Raw genomic sequence first — 18,644 nt, 5'->3', positions numbered from 1 at the left:
CAAAAGGTTATTATTCACAGTGTTGAGAATGGCTGACGTGGGGTCTGATTGGGATACAGTCAAATGGTGGGTGCCCCAGAAGTCAGTTCTGTTCCTTATTTATACCAACGATATACTTTCTAGTATTACAGGTAACTCTAAAATACTTCTGTTTGCTGACGATACTAGCTTGGTAGTAGAGAATGTTGTGTGTCACATTAGCTCGGTTTCAAATAGTGCGGTTCATACATAAGTTCATGGCTTGTAGAAAATAATATAACGCTAAATCACAGTAACACTCAGTTTTTACTGTTTCTAACATACAATTCAACAAAATCAGACGTTTTAATTTCATAGAATGGGCATGTGATTAGTGAAACTGAACCGTTCAAATTTCTAGGTGTTCAGATAAATAGTTAACTGTGGTGGAAAGCCCCCGCTCAGGATCTTGTTGAAAGTCTTAATGCTGCCATTTTTACTATTCGAACGGTGCCTAAGGTGAGTGATAGTTCGACACGAAAATTACTCTACTTTGCTTATTTTCATTCGCTTATGTCGTATGGTATTGTATTTTGGAGTAACTCTTCCCATTCTAAAAGGATATTTTTGGCTCAGAAACGTGCGGTTCGGGCAATAAGTGGTGTAAGTTCACGAACATCTTGTCGAGCTCTGTTCACGAGTCTGGGCATTTTGACATTGATCTCTCAATATACACTCCTGGAAATTGAAATAAGAACACCGTGAATTCATTGTCCCAGGAAGGGGAAACTTTATTTACACATTCCTGGGGTCAGATACATCACATGATCACACTGACAGAACCACAGGCACATAGACACAGGCAACAGAGCATGCACAATGTCGGCACTAGTACAGTGTATATCCACCTTTCGCAGCAATGCAGGCTGCTATTCTCCCATGGAGACGATCGTAGAGATGCTGGATGTAGTCCTGTGGAACGGCTTGCCATGCCATTTCCACCTGGCGCCTCAGTTGGACCAGCGTTCGTGCTGGACGTGCAGACCGCGTGAGACGACGCTTCATCCAGTCCCAAACATGCTCAATGGGGGACAGATCCGGAGATCTTGCTGGCCAGGGTAGTTGACTTACACCTTCTAGAGCACGTTGGGTGGCACGGGATACATGCGGACGTGCATTGTCCTGTTGGAACAGCAAGTTCCCTTGCCGGTCTAGGAATGGTAGAACGATGGGTTCGATGACGGTTTGGATGTACCGTGCACTATTCAGTGTCCCCTCGACGATCACCAGTGGTGTACGGCCAGTGTCGGAGATCGTTCCCCACACCATGATGCCGGGTGTTGGCCCTGTGTGCCTCGGTCGTATGCAGTCCTGATTGTGGCGCTCACCTGCACGGCGCCAAACACGCATACGACCATCATTGGCACCAAGGCAGAAGCGACTCTCATCGCTGAAGACGACATGTCTCCATTCGTCCCTCCATTCACGCCTGTCGCGACACCACTGGAGGCGGGCTGCACGATGTTGGGGCGTGAGCGGAAGACGGCCTAACGGTGTCGGGACCGTAGCCCAGCTTCATGGAGACGGTTGCGAATGGTCCTCACCGATACCCCAGGAGCAACAGTGTCCCTAATTTGCTGGGAAGTGGCGGTGCGGTCCCCTACGGCACTGCGTAGGATCCTACGGTCTTGGCGTGCATCCGTGCGTCGCTGCGGTCCGGTCCCAGGTCGACGGGCACGTGCACCTTCCGCCGACCACTGGCGACAACATCGATGTACTGTGGAGACCTCACGCCCCACGTGTTGAGCAATTCGGCGGTACGTCCACCCGGCCTCCCGCATCCCCACTATACGCCCTCGCTCAAAGTCCGTCAGCTGCACATACGGTTCACGTCCACGCTGTCGCGGCATGCTACCAGTGTTAAAGACTGCGATGGAGCTCCGTATGCCACGGCAAACTGGCTGACACTGACGGCGGCGGTGCACAAATGCTGCGCAGCTAGCGCCATTCGACGGCCAACACCGCGGTTTCTGGTGTGTCTGCTGTGCCGTGCGTGTGATCATTGCTTGTACAGCCCTCTCGCAGTGTCCGGAGCAAGTATGGTGGGTCTGACACACCGGTGTCAGTGTGTTCTTTTTTCCATTTCCAGGAGTGTATATATTCCTTACTGTCTTTTCTTGTTCACAATATTAGCTTATTCCCAAGAGTAAGCAGCTTTCACTCAGTTAACACTCAGCACAAATCAAACTTGCATTTGGATCGGACTTCGTTAACTCTTGTGCATAAAGGTGTGCAATGTACTGCTGCATCCATTTTCAATAAGCTAGTACTAGAATTCAAAAATCTTAGCAGTAATCCACGCGCTTTCAAATCGAGACTGAAGAGTTTCCTCATGGGTCTCTTTTTTTATTCTGTCGAGGAGTTCTTTGAAAACTTAGCCTGATTCTTGTTGTATTGTCGATTGCATTTAATTAAAGATATGGAGTGACTTTTTTCGGGTTAATAAATATTTTGGCTCTGAGCACTATGGGACTTAACATCTGTGGTCATCAGTCCCCTAGAACTTAGAACTACTTAAACCTAACTAACCTAAGGACATCACACACATCCATGCCCGAGGCAGGATTCGAACCTGCGACCGTAGCAGTCGCGCGGTTCCGGACTGCGCGCCTACAACCGCTAGACCACCGCGGCCGGCTAATAAATATTTTGTTTTTATCTGTTATTACTTTTATGTTGTAATTTCATGTACTGACACGTTCCATGACCTTGGAGATTTGTTCCTATGAAACTTGACATGTAAATAAAAAAAGAAAAATAAATACTCTATCCAGTAACATTCGTGTTACCAGAATGAGATTTTCACTCTGCAGCGGAGTGTGCGCTGATATGAAACTTCCTGGCAGATTAAAACCGTGTTTCCTCGTGAAGCTGTGAGTACGGGTCGTGAGTCATGCTTGGGTAGCTCAGGTGGTAGAGCAATTGCCCGCGAAAGGCAAAGGTCCCGAGTTCGAGTCTTGGTCCGGCACACAGTTTTAATCTGCCAGGAAGTTTCATTCATGTTACCACCTATCAAAAGCCTGAATAAACACCTTTTGCAGCGCCACTGCTCTGAAGCGTGTAGGAAGAAAGTCAGTGATGGTCTGTAGGATACCGATGGGGATGTGGAGGCAAGCCGACTCAGTGCCGTGGCCAGTTGCGCTTGGTTCCTCGGTTGAGAATCTATGGCGCGAAGGGCCCGATCGAGGTGATCCCACGGATTCGCGACTGCTTTTAAATCCGGTGAGTTTGGTAGCCAGGGGAGAGCGGTAACCTCATCGTGGTGCAATCCTAACCACACGCGTAGACTGTGAGCTGTGTGACACGTTCCATTGTCCTGCTGGTAGATGGCACAGAGCCGAGGAAAAACTAACAGCATGTATGGGTCGACATGTTCCCCAAGGATAGATGCATACTTGTAATGATGTACTGCGTTTCCGAGAATAACGAGATCACCCAGGTTATGCTACTAAAACATTCCCCAGACCATAACGCTCCCTCCTTGATTACTTTCAGACGTTTCACGCCGTACACGCCAACGGTCATCTGTCCGATGGAGCATAAAACGTGATTCATCTCAAAAGACTACCTCTCGACACTCAGTGAACGGCCAGTTGCGGTATTCGCTACTAAATTCCTGCCTTGAACGCCGATGAACAGTGGTCAGCATGGGTGCACGAACCAGGAGCCTGCTGCGGAGGCCCATACGCAGCAACGTTCTCGGAACGGTCGTTCACGAGACACTGTTGGTAGACTCTTGGTTCATCTGAGCGATCAGTTGCTCAACAATTGCTCTTCTTCGCTTCTGTCGTTCACCTCTGGTATCTATTGGCCGTGGGGTACTACAGTTGCATCGGCGTCGGTTTTAGATGTCATGCACAGTAAGTATACTATAACCATGGCAACAGGCGAAAAGTTTACGAACTTAGCATCTCTTCATTTACTCATTGAGTCGGCAACTGCACTGTTTTCTGTGTCCCCTAGATACGCTTTATATACCCTTCATCGCCAAGGATGCCACCTGCATTCTGTATGTGGTTACTACGCGTTGGTGTCGAAGATGGGCGGTGGTCTCATTAATGTAACTGGACCGTGTATGATGTTCGTCACATGGCACCTAAAGTAAATAGTAACAATGATAAAAATATACAATGTAAAATTTTATATGACTCTCTATTCCATCTGCTTCATTTCAAATGTTATCACTATGTGATATATATTTCTCTTCGTGTGTGAACATTTTACGCCGAAGTTGGCGAGTTCCCGGCACCACCACGAAGGCTCTCTATTGCGAGTTACGGGCACCATTATATTCGATTAAGTTATGACTCACACCACGCATCACCAATTTCTAATTACAACGAAAGAAGTTCTTTACACAACGGAACGCAGTCACAGTTACATCATCAGTAGAACTCATATGCTTGACACCAGATCATACTGCACCGTCTCCAAGCCACCCATGGCCTTTCCAACCTGCCTGTCGACGATCCTACATCATCACCCGTCCACCGACTTACGTCGTGGGATCATTAGATGACTGCTATAAAACGTCCTCTACCTTAGTCGCAATAGGGTCCACAACCACAGCAAAGTCTCTAATGATTATCTTCTGTCACTTTTGCTGTCATTTTGTGTTTTAAAGTTTCTGTTTTTTTGACATTCAGTACTTCGCATTCCGGCTGCATGGCCGTTTTCGAATGATTATCAGAAATTAATACCAGAGTTTGTTACTCAACCCACCATTGATGATGCTTCGTAAATAAAAGCGAAACATGACTGGCGTAACACTCTCGTAAATGTCAGTATGGCTTTAGATAAAAATAACAAATAAACGCTGAATATATAAGACCCACTGCAGAATATTGCCATCCAAACAATGATTGGTTGTTTAAACGAAAGAATAAATGCAAAACTGGATCATACTCAGGCATTCCTCAAACTTAGTGGTTTTGCCGTGTATGCAATAACTTTGAACATAATATGAGTAGAATTGTAAATGGTGGGCATACAACAACGTGGAACATCAAGCAATAAAACATTTTACCACGTTACCAGACTTCACACAATTAATGGCATTTTACTACATAAGAATGAGAGTACTAGACTGTGTACAGCGATACCTCGTGACAAAATTGTCACAGATAAACTTGCATGGTAAGGTAAGTGTTTCCTTATTCTTATTCCAATATTCATGAGGCGCTTGCGTGATCTGTTAATATATTCTCCCAGGTCCCTCACGTTCCCCAGATGTCAAAGCACCGAAGCCGTTGCCTTAGGCAAATCATCCAGTACTTAATTATGGCTGTAAATTACAACAACACATTATAGTAGTACTTTTGTGTAGAGGCACGTACATATCATTGACGGTTGTTGGGAAATCTATTGTTCTACCACGTTATTTGGTCTTTTACATACGTGTAACAGGCGACGTACCATTATAACTCATAAGTGCATTTTTTTTATTCTTATTCTGCACTGACATAATTTGTCACTTACGAAATCGACTGTAACAGTCTATGAACACTTTCGATGATGATGATGATGATGTTTGGTTTGTGGGGCGCTCAACTACGTGGTTATCAGCGCCCGTACAATTTCCCAACCTTTGCTCAGTCCAATTTCGCCACTTTCCTGGATGATGATGAAATGATACGGACAACACAAACACCCAGTCATCTCGAGGCAGGTGAAAATCCCTGACCCCGCCGGGAATCGAAACACTTTCGAGAGACAGCGGAGTTCGGAGCACTGGCTCCATAGTTTCTCTCATCCGACAACCCCTTCACCCCCTTCTCATTCGCCGACAACTGGAGTTGGCTCATTCCTTCTATACTTTAGTACCGTAAACAAAAAAACACCAAGAGCCACATTTAGGCAGTACACTTCTTGCTTACGAAATCGGATATGGCTTCTCTTGTTGTCGTTGTGGACTGTTCGTGGCTATTGTTTTGATTGCAGTAGAGAAAGAAGAACTTTGTGTTACATGTAACATAAAGGTAAAGATCTGTTGTTTTATAAAGTCATTGCAGTTCCTTCTTTGTTGTACGTGTCACAAGCGCAGGAAACGTCGCAGGCGAAGCAGCCGCTAGGCCTTGCTCTTCGTGTCAGCGTGTGCGGGTTACAGTCGAGTGCCCTCGTGATATTGATTCCGCCTCAACCCAATCGCACTTGGCGGGAGCAACAGGGCTCTGGCGTTGTTAGCATGTGAGTGATCTTGTTTGCGCACTTACGGCTCTCACTCCTGGCATTAATTAACATGATGTTACTAGTTAAGTGAGTACTAATTCACTACAAATACGTTTCGTGAAGTAGGGGAGAATTTCGTATCGTTGAGCCGATTAATTTACTTAGTATCAACTGTGGAAACTAAGCATATTTTATCAGAGCGAAAGGCAAAACGTCATGCAAGGCAATCACATGACTGTCTCGACATTCTTCACTAATAGACTATACTCGAGAGGGCTCTTTTCAAATCTTTTGATTATATACGCACGACATCGTTTCGAAAGTGCTATCAAACCGACTGGTAATAATGACCTTGATGCTATTACAGTTACGATGCTCACCGAGAACAAAATGTTTATCATGGTTGCTAACATAGTGTTTGTGTTCGGTAGAGGTGATACATCATCACTAGAATCCGACCTGACGAACGAACTGAGGACATTTCCTTAAAAACTGACAAACGTTGAACGGTTGATACAGAAATTGAAATACGTCATAAATCGTACTCCATATAAATAAGTACCAAGTAAGGTGCTAAAAGAGTGAAAAACTTGGTTTCCTACCCTCATAGTACAAACAAAATTTTAAGAAGCTGGCAGGGCAAATTTAATGGCAGTTCGTGCAGCCGTAGGAATGGCTAAGCGTGGAACTTACGATTACTTCCTCTGTCTTGGTGAAAGGCCTTTCAGCAAACGATAGGAAGTTCTGGCTCCAAGTAAGGCCAGTGAATGGTGTATAGGCCTGACGTTGAAACTTAAGACTAAACAAAGAAAGAAAGGTGAAATATTATACTTTGTATTTAAAAATACGTTCTTGAAATGCATTGAGACTTCTCAAAATGAAAAGGCGATAGAAACTGATGGAATTCCCCTTTGTTGTTATACTGAATACGCTTTAGAATTATCCCCTCTCATAGGTCACATAAAAGAAAATCTCCTGAACATGGAATGATCCTACGGGACTAAAAATGTGTGCACGTCGCTCTCGTTTACAAAAGGGGTAAAAAAACAGAGGCACAATATTACAGAGCAACATCCCTAATGCCAGCCTTTTGAAAGACCCTACTGTACTGTTAGCTCGAAAATTATGATAATTCTGTGGTAAAAAGGCACGGATTTAGTTAATGACACTCGGGTTAGACATAATTCGTTTTCGTCAAAGCAGTATCTTACAACATGCTGACGCAGAAGGGCTAGTGCATTCCGTCTCTTCCGATTGCGGAGGGGCGTTCAGTACTGCACAAAATTATCGACCTCATAAGTAAAATATGACTTTAAATGCAAACATTTTAGGTTAGGCTTTACCGCGACTGTTATTGACATTAAATGAAACAACAAGTTTACTGTTACCAGTTACCGTTTTATTTATTTCCACGACGCGTTTCAAAGGTTTACGCCATATTTGTTTGATAATGAGACAGTATACTACTAAAATGTAAACTTTCACGGCCGGAAATATCATGTCCATTATAATTATCCGGGCTGTTATGCCGTGGTCGGTTGATGAATTCTGTGGTGACAGCGAAAGAAACCTGTGACCACTGGAGGCAGTGCCACAAGACCTCCAAAAAATCGTAACAAAACACACACACAAATTTCATACTAGCTAATGTAAATCCACCCGATAAAGGAGGTTTAAACCTTTGTAACGCGTCGTGGAAATAAATAAAACGGTGACTGGTAACAGTAAACTTGTTGTTTCATTTAAAGTAAAATATGATAATACGGAGTAGTTTCACAGATTGGTCCGAAGTATGTTTGACTCGCATGACCAAGTAAATTGTTTTAGACGACTAATGTTTGTCAGAAAAGAAAGTAACCTCGGGTGAAGTCCAAGGAAGGCGTCGTAGGACGCAGGTTATCAGTATGTAAACGGCTTTGTTTTTCTGAAAAGAAGCTGTTTATAAATGTGGATAACTACTAGATAATACGATAACAAATGAAAAGGTTCAGATAGTATCCGTTACAGGTATAGTGCTAAACGAATGGAACCTGTCACAGCACTTAAATAGCTCGGGGTAAGACTACGAAGCGATATGAAACGGAACACACAGGCAGTTGTGGGGAGGACATATCGAAGACTATTGAAGGGGCTACAAAGTTAAGGAAATCGTATATGCACACAAGTACACCTCATATAAAAGCGTAACGGAGCTGCTCTGAGAATCCAGATGGAAACTTTTCTATGAAAGATATCTGTGAGCGTATAATATGCGTGATGTAACCTGAATAACATGACACTGCACCGGTTGGAATAGTTAACATCTATGTCGACCAGAAGGTACATGTCTCGTAAAATTGATGAGAATAAAATAAGCTAGATTAGGCCGCGTACTGAGGCATATGACAGCATTTTTCCTCACTCAGTATGCGAAAGGAATACGAAAGAAAATCGATGATATTGGTACGATGTTCACACCGCCATGCACTGTACATTGGCTTGCGGAGTAGCTGTATGTATCATGAGCCCCAATCACAGCGTTTAGTGACAGTACTTATATGAGATATTAAGTCCCAACCCACACGGCTGAGCAAAAATGCTTCAACAATCTTATGAAGTTCTTAAGAACGGTTTGGTAAAAGGAGCTTTGAATTTCCTCACACCGTAATTAGATTACCTATGTGTTGGAAGCTGAATGATGTAATTTTCAGTTGGTATCATGATGTCATTCTTCAAAAGTGAATGAATCTTTTAAGGTATTTAGACTCATTGAAGCTTTTGTTGGATTTTGAAGCATTATTAATATTAAATTGTTAACGGAACAGTAAAATGTAAATGTTCATTTCAGTCACGAATGGACGCACTGCCTATATCGCATTCAGTAAACAACTGATAAACGAAGTAAGCCTAAATCTCCTTAGCAATGAGTAAATGCCAAGGAAGTTGATCAAGTTCATGACTCATTTTTAATCATCGAGCAAGCATTCCCCCTGAACTCTGAAGCAATATCAATGTATTAAACATCGACTTTTTTCAGAATACGTAAATGTTTTGATAACAAACAATTTTACGGAAAGGTGAGCAGATGTTTCAGGGGGATAACTGGTGGATTAATGGTTGGTTCTTGCTGTCTGTGCACTGCCAAAATCGAAAAAGAATCATAACGTATCCATTCCCGAGATCAGTCAACTTCGTTAAGGTGAAAGATACCGCACACTGGCAGCTTATATATGTCACAGAATCTACGTATGTGGTGCAGTTTACGTCCATTTTTTATTAACGTATTTGACGCGGAATCTATGCATCTGGTGCATTCTACCTCCATGATTTTACATTAAAGATTTGAGTTAGAGTGAAACAGAAGTGGTGCTTCAAAAGCCACATACTTGACGGCAGCAGCCCCTGAATCCGCACAGCAATCTGTATAACATCGCACCAATCACCATAACTTTTAAATCTGGCCACCACTACCGAATCTCGTTTCTTCAGAAGTCTCATGGTATTGTAACGACACACAACTTGTTAAACTGTTAATAATAACCAATTCCCCCCCCCTCCACCCCTCTCCTCCGCCCCAGTTACAGCACCTATACGAGGTATCAAGTCCCAACGGACATGGCTGAGCTACAAACGCTCTACCAATCGTATGGAGTTCTTAAGAATTGGTTTGCTACCAGTAGTTTTCAACTTCCCACAGCGAAATTAGTGTATCTGCGTGTAGTAATGTGGATGACGTTTTGTAATTAAAAGTAAAGCAAATGTTCAGCTGTCTCACGCTGAACTGGCTGTTAATTCTTGTTTTACGGGGATAAAACGGCTCCGCTGAATACGAAAATCTATTGCGGTAAGTCAAAACGTAATACACTCATGGAAATTGAAATAAGAACACCATGAATTCATTGTCCCAGGAAGCGGAAACTTTATTGACACATTCCTGGGGTCAGATACATCACATGATCACACTGACAGAACCACAGGCACATAGACACAGGCAACAGAGCATGCACAATGTCGGCACTAGTACAGTGTATATCCACCTTTCGCAGCAATGCAGGCTGCTATTCTCCCATGGAGACGATCGTAGAGATGCTGGATGTAGTCCTGTGGAACGGCTTGCCATGCCATTTCCACCTGGCGCCTCAGTTGGACCAGCGTTCGTGCTGGACGTGCAGACCGCGTGAGACGACGCTTCATCCAGTCCCAAACATGCTCAATGGGGGACAGATCCGGGGATCTTGCTGGCCAGGGTAGTTGACTTACACCTTCTAGAGCACGTTGGGTGGCACGGGATACATGCGAACGTGCATTGTCCTGTTGGAACAGCAAGTTCCCTTGCCGGTCTAGGAATGGTAGAACGATGGGTTCGATGACGGTTTGGATGTACCGTGCACTATTCAGAGTCCCCTCGATGATCACCAGTGGTGTACGGCCAGTGTAGGAGATCGCTCCCCACACCATGATGCCGGGTGTTGGCCCTGTGTGCCTCGGTCGTATGCAGTCCTGATTGTGGCGCTCACCTGCACGGCGCCAAACACGCATACGACCATCATTGGCACCAAGGCAGAAGCGACTCTCATCGCTGAAGACGACACGTCTCCATTCGTCCCTCCATTCACGCCTGTCGCGACACCACTGGAGGCGGGCTGCACGATGTTGGGGCGTGAGCGGAAGACGGCCTAACGGTGTGCGGGACCGTAGCCCAGCTTCATGGAGACGGTTGCGAATGGTCCTCGCCGATACCCCAGGAGCAACAGTGTCCCTAATTTGCTGGGAAGTGGCGGTGCGGTCCCCTAAGGCACTGCGTAGGATCCTACGGTCTTGTGCATCCGTGCGTCGCTGCGGTCCGGTCCCAGGTCGACGGGCACGTGCACCTTCCGCCGACCACTGGCGACAACATCGATGTACTGTGCAGACCTCACGCCCCACGTGTTGAGCAATTCGGCGGTACGTCCACCCGGCCTCCCGCATGCCCACTATACGCCCTCGCTCAAAGTCCGTCAACTGCACATACGGTTCACGTCCACGCTGTCGCGGCATGCTACCAGTGTTAAAGACTGCGATGGAGCTCCGTATGCCACGGCAAACTGGCTGACACTGACGGCGGCGGTGCACAAATGCTGCGCAGCTAGCGCCATTCGACGGCCAGCACCGCGGTTCCTGGTGTGTCCGCTGTGCCGTGCGTGTGATCATTGCTTGTACAGCCCTCTCGCAGTGTCCGGAGCAAGTATGGTGGGTCTGACACACCGGTGTCAATGTGTTCTTTTTTCCATTTCCAGGAGTGTAGTATGTAGTTCACTAATAGCATAAATCTTGAAGACTACGAAACAGAAAACGGGTATCTAGCACACAAATCAGGCAGAAATGAGCACGATGGCCATTCCAGGCGGGGCTAATGACTGTATATGACGGTACTGTCCTAAGGAAACGTCATTCCGTTAAGCATCGACTCCAGACGCTGTGCTTAGCTGCTCGTAATGGCGAGGCCTGGCGGTGTGTTGACTATACTTTCTAACGCAGGCTCCCCTAATAAAATGCGATTTCTGATATCTTGTTTCTTTTAAAGGGTTTAATCATATGGGAGGAGTTGGATCGATATTTTTAACCTTTTTTCGACACAGGATAATTCTTTTGTTGGCCGTCTCGAAGAAATTTATGCCTCGTCATCCAGGTATTGTGACAGACTATGCATTCCATTATCATAACTATTTTCAATCATACTTACTTTAATAAAATAATATATAATTACAGTATCCAATCACAATCGTACATACAATGTGGTTTGAAACAACATACATCTCCCCTGTAGGTCACTGTACAGTTCATGGCACAGTGAGCATTGTACGAATATTATCGATTTTCTTTAGTATCACTTTCGCGTATTAAGTGAGGAAACATGATTCTCATAGGCCTCAGTACGTGCCCTAGCCTGTCTTATCTGATCCTCGTAACCTTTACGGGATATATGAGCTGGTGGCAGCATAATGGTCGCATATTCATCTTCATATACGTGATCTCTTAACTTATCCGATAAGGTTTCATGAGATCCACAGCGTATGTCATCCAAGGGCGTCTCTGAATAAGTTTGATACCTGTCTTCGTTTTTGTTTGGTAAAGGCTTCTGACACTGGAACAATACTCTAGATTTGGTCGCAGTAGCGTCTTGCATGTGACTTCCTTTACAGGTGCATTATATTTTCCCAGGACCCCTTCTACAAATCTAAGCATTCCATTCACCTGCCCGCATCTCGTGGTCGTGCGGTAGCGTTCTCGCTTCCCACGCCCGGGTTCCCGGGTTCGATTCCCGGCGGGGTCAGGGATTTTCTCTGCCTCGTGATGGCTGGGTGTTGTGTGCTGTCCTTAGGTTAGTTAGGTTTAAGTAGTTCTAAGTTCTAGGGGACTGATGACCATAGATGTTAAGTCCCATAGTGCTCAGATTCATTTGAACCATTTTGAACCATTCCATTCACCTTCCCTGATACTGATTTTGCGTGATTACTCAATTTCATATTGCTCCTTAGCATTACTACCCCCACTTCCATACTTATACCATGCGATACGTTGTAGATAATCACCACTAAACTTGCAGTCAGATAATATGCGGTTCATTCTCTTTGTTATAGGCATTATCAGAGAGCTGCCATTCATCACACCAAGTAGAAATATTTTCCAGGACTCTCTGCAATTCCTTACGACCGTCCAACGATGATGCTGTCCACTATACAACAGCCTCATCAGCTAACAGTGTTACAGTGCTGCTGACCCTACGTGGCAAAGAATTTACGCGTATTGAAACCATTAGAGGTCCTATTACGCTTCCCTGGGGTACTCCCGCTGTTAATTTGGTTACTGTGGGACACCAAATAGTTCAAATGACTCCGAGCACTATGTGACTTAACTGCTGAGGTCATCAGTCCCCTAGAAATTAGAACTACTTAAACCTAACTAACCAAAGGACATCACACACATCCAGGATTGGAATCTACGACCGTAGCAGTCGCGCGGTTCCAGACTGTGGTGCCTAGGACCGCTGGGCAACTCCGGCCGGCGTGGGATATCAGCCGTCCGGTATGGCGTACTGGGTTATTCTTTCTGCTAATCACATATATGCGAAGACACTCCGTATGACACAATATTGATAAGTATTCGACTATCTGATGGAGTGTCGAGTGCCATTCATAAATCTGGAAAGATGGAATCTTCTAGTCCAAAATAATAATTTGGAGAATAACAGTTGTATTGGTAAGGTGTGCAGCCTCTTATCTTTTAATGTATAGTACCCAAACTTGGTGGAAAATTGAATAAATGTAACTGAAGGACACTAAGGGAAATGAAACAACAGAAAATATCAAGAGATATCGGTCTGAAATGTACGTCAAATGTGTTTCGAGAACTGGTCTTTCCTTCCAAGTCTGATAGTTGAACAACACGCTGGGAGACATGCCGTTAAATTAGCTCAACTCGACAATCACCGAAGTTTTCATTACTCCCTTAGGTTGGTATTTCTGTTGTCATTACTGTTAATTATAATGATAATTTTACAGTTTACGTCTGATATACGTGTGCTAACCAAAATAAATAAATAAACAAATAAAGCATAAAAGTGGTGAAACTACGTTAATGTTCTACCTCGAAAAAATCCTCTCTGCTTCAGCTGCTGAAATCCTCATACTGTTATTGCTCTCTCGTTGTGTGACAGTGAAATGAAATCGTTGCATAAGCATAGAAACAAAATCTCACTGGATGAAAATTTCTCTGGATAAACAGATCAGTGGAAAAGGAAACAACATGTGTCTAATTCATCGTCAACCGTCTGACAATTGTGCCCTTTCCGTACGGGGACTCATGGGACGTTCGTTTTTGGACATTTAAAGGAGACGGGAGCGTGGCAATAATATTTGAAGTGTGCGATAAACACTATTTGGATCTAAATGTTACTCAAATTTTTTCCAGGCTATGCAAAACGTCAGATAGGGCCATTTGGAACACCCTCATCGTACAATCCTGGTACCTATCCTCAAAAATGTGCTCGTTTTACAACGTGTTGAATGTAGTAGACTGTCGAAAAGTATATTCACTGACACAATTTCATGCAGAGCATCTATTTTTTAAGAGACCCTGTTCCATAGACTAATATTGTTTCCGAAATCATGGTGTCTGTGTGAAAAACGAGCAGCACAAGTAAGTATGTCGACTGTGGTATAAAATGCTTGATCGTTGGAATCTTTTGTACTCATTTGGCGTTACGTTTCAGGTGCCTCTTGTTTGTGTGTGTTTCTCAGGTAATAGTTTTATATGTTGAGCTTAATATTTCACCTAAAGCGGTAGTCTTGGTTTAGGACAATTACTTAATTGTTTTAGAAAAAACAATTTATTTTGATTTCTAGATATTGTGAACTTCCACCGTTGACGCTGATATGAAAGTATTTAGCGTGCTACTCACCCGTTTCCTGCACCACAAACAGGCATTATTTAGCTGTCACTGTAAGTTTGTAGATCATGAGTTGTTAAGTTAAATGGGTGCGTAAATTTTCAACGAATTTTATTGAAAAGCCTTTGTTATAGTATCGTGTGTGTGCCAGTTACATGTACAAGAGCCCACCCCTGAGGGAATCCAGAGTCGGGCAAATCCCCAGCAGCGAGAGATTTCCCCTGGGAGAAACGTAAAGTCGGTGGGGAAGGAATGCTCCAACAGATATCATCTATTTCGTAAGATTAGACGCACGGATAATTTGGGTGCTTAGGCTGTTAAGTATCACGACAGTAATCCAAAGTGATTTGTACTTCCATTCGTTTGTCTATATAAAATATCGCAATTAGGGAAGTTTTTGTGTATGTCAGTAATATGAAATGGAATGGAAGTACGAGTTCCACGCTAATCTCTATATATTTCCATTTATATGAGATTGAACTGATTTACTGGTTGAAAGCAGCTATGGAACAATACTATCATCAAGATTTATATGTCTGGTAAAGCTTTCTGATGATAATCAGAACCTATATATATCTAACTTAAGGTCGGACCAAATCAGATCGGTACGTGAACAAGTTAATGCTGTGCATTTAAAGAGATAGTCCTTTAATTTTCAGTAATAGTTTTCCTTTACATAGACTGATTCTGGTTTGAAATCCTCGATAAATCTCAAGCATCAATTAAAAGAGATTACTTGTACGATAGCTCGAAGTGAAAATACATTCTTCCATTAACAAACTGAAACGAAAAGAGAAGAAACAGAAAAATGCAACAGTCGCAAGTCGGTGTCGCTACAAGTATACGTGCAAGGTTCTTCATGATATCACAAGAAATTTGTTGCAAGCAAAATACACTTGTAGCATATCCCAGTCTATTTCGCACTTTGTAATGAGAATCCCATTTGACGAGACGAAATGTACAGAGTCGAGAGCGAATGTCCTTATTCTCTCGATCAACTGTACGATACCCACGCTTTCAATGAGCAAAATATTAAACAATCACTTTTTCGTAACCTCACAGTTCTCTCCGATCACGACACAGAAGTCTGAAATTTAGCTCGAAGATGACTACAACGTTCCCCTGTAACGGTGCACCCTGTGACGTCACTCTCGGGCTCAGCGAAGCTTCCCACATAGTGGGCTAACGATGTCACCCTTTCTTTCGACACCTCCGCGCCAGAGTTCAGAACCGCGAGAACCAGCCTTGAAATCACGCGGTTCTCTTTTGGGTGGCCGAGGACAACATTTCAGACACACCACCGCTCAGAATCGATCGACATGACAACGCCTCAGAGGGGGGTGGGGGGCATAAACGGTGTCGATGGAACCATCCCTTCACTTTTGCTGCAGAAAACTACGGTTCTCAGTTGCAATGAGCAACACTACAACGTTCTTGACAATGTTCATCACTACTGCCACTCTCTGTGCTTTTCAGCCCCACTGTAAGGACGTCGAGGAGCTGCAACCATATTGAACGTGATCTGAAACCGTTGAGTGTAGCGCTACCGAAATTTTTGATGTGCTGTACAGCCTGGAATCACCAGGGACTGTTGAATACAATCAGAAGAAATCTGAACTTAATCCGAACCAGCAAAGCGTGTTTGCGCTTTTTACTCCCTCCTTTTTCGCGCCCTACTATGGCGTGATAATGGGAGTGGAGGGGAGAAGGTAAAACACTGAAAGGTGCGTTAGTAAAACAGCAAAAGGGTCCCTTCTAAAAACTCCCATTTCGGCAAAACCCCCCATGCCGTCCACGTAGCTTAACTGAGCACGCTATAAATGTACCTGTCATAAACTTCGATACAAATTCAGCCTCGCGGCTTCTCTGCCACCTGTGGATTAGGCAAGCCCTTCGACGCCCCTCTGGTGGTGTTTGCCTGCCTTCAGATGCTAGAGCAGCAGCGAGGCAGAATGTTGTGACATACATATGTAAGATGCTCAACTAAGGTGCGCAGCTGGCACCGAGGTTGTCGCCGAACTGGGATGGGGTGTCTTAGAGGGACCTTCTACCAGGAATGAAATGGTTTAAACACGCTTCGCTGCTTCGTATCACGTTCAGATTTCGTCTGATGGTTTTCAACGGTCTCTAGTGGTTTCATTCTATATACTGGAGCAAAAATTGTAGTCGCATTACACTCGAATAAAGTTCAGTGGGGTTGCATCCCCACAGTGTCCTTAGAGTAGGGCTGAAAATTCAGGGGTGGGGGGAGCGGGGTTGCAGTGTCGAACGATGTGGAGAACGTGATCCTGTTGCTTATCGCACTACGAACTACAGTTGTCACCCGCGAAATGTGTAGGTCTCAACTCCCCAAGAAAAGGGGTGGTTGCATCGACGCCCTTTATGCCATCCCGTGAAGCGTTCTCGTGTGGATTCTGAGCCGTGGTATGTCTGAAATGTTTCCCATACGAAAGCCGCGTGATTTCAGCGCTGAGTGTCGCAGGGTCGACCTCCATCGTAGAGACCTCAAAAAGAGGGGTAAAACGTGGGCACAAGGAGGTGTGACGACCTTCCCATCGTGTGACACGCGCATGGTGGTGCTGGGCAGCATTGTGATGGAATCTGGTTCAATCTGAAATCATTAACCCATTTTGCATCACACATGAACTTCTGAGCTGTGGCGTCATTTTTGCATATGTCTGCATCTTGCAGTGTGAAGGATCGACGAGCCAGAGAGTGACGTTGCAGGGCACCGTGCTTTTGCACCATTACAGAGGAACGCTACTGGCATCTTCCAGCCAAATTTCAAATTTATACATCGGAATAGGAGACAATTACAGTGTTTCGAAAAAGTGAGCTTCTAACTTTGTTGCCCAGTGTATTTTGCATTGCCTAACAAAGAACACCAAGCACCCAGAATGGGAGGAGAAAACGATTTGAAGCTTCACGACTTGAGAGGTACCTTTCGTTATTTCATTAATTCCAAAATTGCGTTAAATTTACAAAAAAATTGGCAGCATATGCCCTCTTATCATTATGAGGTTGCACTCTCTCTGGCGTTGTTACAATGTGTCTCTTGGGAGGGGTGTCCTCAAGCCTTTATATCCTCCCCTATGGCAAGCTGGGCCACAACTGTTGTAACTGGTCCTTGACAGCATGGATACAAGCACTTGGACTAAGTTGACATCCGAGCTGTTCTCACACATGTTCTGATTCGAGTAAATGAGAAACTGAAACTTCCTGGCAGTTCTGCAAGGTTCGCAGGAGAGCTTCTGTAAAGTTTGGAAGGTAGGAGGCGAGGTACTGGCGGAAGTAAGGCTGTGAGGACGGGGCGTGAGCCATGCTTGGATAGCTCAGTTGGTAGAGCACTTGCCCGCGAAAGGCAAAGGTCCCGAGTTCGAGTCTCGGTCCGGCACACAGTTTTGATCTTCCAGGAAGTTCCATATCAGCGCACACTCCGCTGCAGAGTGAAAACCTCATTCTGTAAACATCCCCCAGGCTGTGGCTAAGCCATGTCTCCGCAATATCCTTTCTTTCAGGAGTGCTCGTTGTGCAAGGTTCGCAGGAGAGCTTCTGTAAAGTTCGGAAGGTAGGAGGCGAGGTACTGGTGGAAGTAAAGCTGTGAGGACGGGGCGTGAGACGTGCTTGGATAGCTCAGTTGGTAGAGCACTTGCCTGCGAAAGGCAAAGGTCCCGAGTTCGAGTCTCGGTCCGGCACACAGTTTTAATCTGCCAGGAAGTTTCATATCAGCGCAGACTAGGCTGCAGAGTGAAAATCTTATTCTGGAAACGAGAAACTGTTTCCATGAAGACGCCGTATCAGCTCTGGTGCGTTCAGGACAGCATGGAGCCATGTGGTACATACAGAAGATTGAATAGTAAAATACGGAGTGCAATCCTTCTCATAATTTGTAAAGTCTAAAGCAATACTACCATCTCCTAAAGTCAAGGTGAATACACTACTGGCCATTAAAATTGCTACACCAAGAAGAAATGCAGATGATAAACGGGTATTCATTGGACAAATATATTATATTAGAACTGACGTGTAATTACATTTTCAAGCAATTTGG

At 44.6% G+C, this 18,644-nt stretch overlaps 2 non-coding genes across 2 annotated transcripts; both read left to right on the top strand.

The window, feature by feature from the left end:
* The first annotated feature begins 17,913 nt into the window (after positions 1-17,913).
* On the top strand, positions 17,914-17,988 carry Trnas-cga (transfer RNA serine (anticodon CGA)). The gene has a single exon. It is a non-coding gene; the product is annotated as a tRNA-Ser (tRNA).
* Positions 17,989-18,214: 226 nt separating this feature from the next.
* Positions 18,215-18,289, top strand: Trnas-cga (transfer RNA serine (anticodon CGA)). The gene has a single exon. It is a non-coding gene; the product is annotated as a tRNA-Ser (tRNA).
* The last annotated feature ends 355 nt before the right edge of the window (positions 18,290-18,644 follow it).

The sequence above is a fragment of the Schistocerca cancellata genome, chromosome 4 (assembly GCF_023864275.1).
Source record: "Schistocerca cancellata isolate TAMUIC-IGC-003103 chromosome 4, iqSchCanc2.1, whole genome shotgun sequence".
In the NCBI taxonomy this organism is placed as follows: domain Eukaryota; kingdom Metazoa; phylum Arthropoda; class Insecta; order Orthoptera; family Acrididae; genus Schistocerca; species Schistocerca cancellata.
Note: the sequence above shows the minus strand (reverse complement) of the source record. Positions and strands in the feature narration are given on the sequence as shown.